At 54.7% G+C, this 1785-nt stretch overlaps 1 non-coding gene across 1 annotated transcript; it reads right to left on the bottom strand.

Annotated features, from left to right (window-relative positions):
* Nucleotides 1–638: 638 nt before the first annotated feature.
* Nucleotides 639–711, bottom strand: trnat-cgu (transfer RNA threonine (anticodon CGU)). Its single transcript has one exon. It is a non-coding gene; the product is annotated as a tRNA-Thr (tRNA).
* Nucleotides 712–1785: the final 1074 nt, after the last annotated feature.

Raw genomic sequence — 1785 nt, 5'->3', positions numbered from 1 at the left:
GCAATGCACCAAAACACCCACCACTCTCTTTCAGGCAAAACCTCAGGCAAAAGAATTCATCTATCAGTCAGACAGGGCTCTCGGCTGCTCCCTCACGCTCGTGGCGGCTGCTACTTTCCGGTCACCTCGCTTCCCTTCCGTCGGCTCGGGCTCTTTCTCGGCTTCTTTCCCCATTTCTCTGACTTCCCGCCCTGCCGTTGCTCGGTAACGCCGATTGGAGCAAAGCGTTGAAAGAGATCAGGGAGCGGGCTAACCCAAAGCAGGAGATCCCTGCTGGTGGCGCAGCAACTCAGAGGCGAGTGCTAAGGAGCTACTGAGAAGCAAACTTGGTGCAATTGTAAGACGCAGCTTGGGAATTAGCTCAAATGGTAGAGCGCTCGCTTTGCATGTGAGAGGTAGCGGGATCGATGCCTGCATTCTCCACTCCTCTTTTGGCTCGGGGCAATGGCTCAAACGCAACAGTGGTGTCAGCTGTCGGTGAACCCGTGTACTTCCGAAGGGTCTCCACACGCTGAGGTACAGAGGGGCCAAGGGACATCAAATCCTTTGGTGTGCCGTAGCAGCAAGTCTTGTCGATAGTCTTGTGCAGCAAAAATGGAAAGCTGAGATGAGGGATAAAAATGCTTTGCAAGTATCAATGCCTTCTCTGAGGATCGAACTCAGGACCTTCAGATTACGAGACTGACGCGCTGCCTACTGCGCTAAGAAGGCACTTGCCATGCAAACTGCTGGGCAGCATGACCAAGTAGGTGCGCTTGCGAGGCATCTAGCGCCATAATGCAAAGTGCGTAAAAAAGTTCGAGCCAGGTAGGAGTCGAACCTACAATCTTCTGATCCGTAGTCAGACGCGTTATCCATTGCGCCACAGGCCCAGCCTGTACAGAGCAGCTGGCAACTCACAGTCCCACAACACTGCGGCATCAGCAGGTACACCAGGCCGGGAGCGTCAAAAGGCGCACGGCGGACAATCACCAAAGCGAGACACCTTTGCCACTTCCCTTCGATTTTCAGGTGGTAGAGCGGAGGACTGCAGTGGAAAAAAAGCAAAGCAAAGTCGTCGTTAGGTCGCTGGTTCGACTCCGGCTTGAAGGAGCGGGCGTTCTTGTGCAGTAAGTGAGCGGTAAGGAGCTTTCAGCTCAAGGCAGTGCTCTTAACTTGACGCTAGTTTACATGTTGCTGCTGAGGCACAGGACACCTCCATTGCTTGAGCAGTTGCATCTGCACACCAGCAGGGAGTGCCTTTGAGCAGCAATGCACCAAAACACCCACCACTCTCTTTCAGGCAAAACCTCAGGCAAAAGAATTCATCTATCAGTCAGACAGGGCTCTCGGCTGCTCCCTCACGCTCGTGGCGGCTGCTACTTTCCGGTCACCTCGCTTCCCTTCCGTCGGCTCGGGCTCTTTCTCGGCTTCTTTCCCCATTTCTCTGACTTCCCGCCCTGCCGTTGCTCGGTAACGCCGATTGGAGCAAAGCGTTGAAAGAGATCAGGGAGCGGGCTAACCCAAAGCAGGAGATCCCTGCTGGTGGCGCAGCAACTCAGAGGCGAGTGCTAAGGAGCTACTGAGAAGCAAACTTGGTGCAATTGTAAGACGCAGCTGGGGAATTAGCTCAAATGGTAGAGCGCTCGCTTTGCATGTGAGAGGTAGCGGGATCGATGCCTGCATTCTCCACTCCTCTTTTGGCTCGGGGCAATGGCTCAAACGCAACAGTGGTGTCAGCTGTCGGTGAACCTGTGTACTTCCGAAGGGTCTCCACACGCTGAGGGACAGAGGGGCCAAGGGACA

This window comes from Somniosus microcephalus, unplaced genomic scaffold (genome assembly GCF_052327205.1).
Source record: "Somniosus microcephalus isolate GS21.2 unplaced genomic scaffold, FLI_Smic_1.0 scaffold764, whole genome shotgun sequence".
In the NCBI taxonomy this organism is placed as follows: domain Eukaryota; kingdom Metazoa; phylum Chordata; class Chondrichthyes; order Squaliformes; family Somniosidae; genus Somniosus; species Somniosus microcephalus.
Note: the sequence above shows the minus strand (reverse complement) of the source record. Positions and strands in the feature narration are given on the sequence as shown.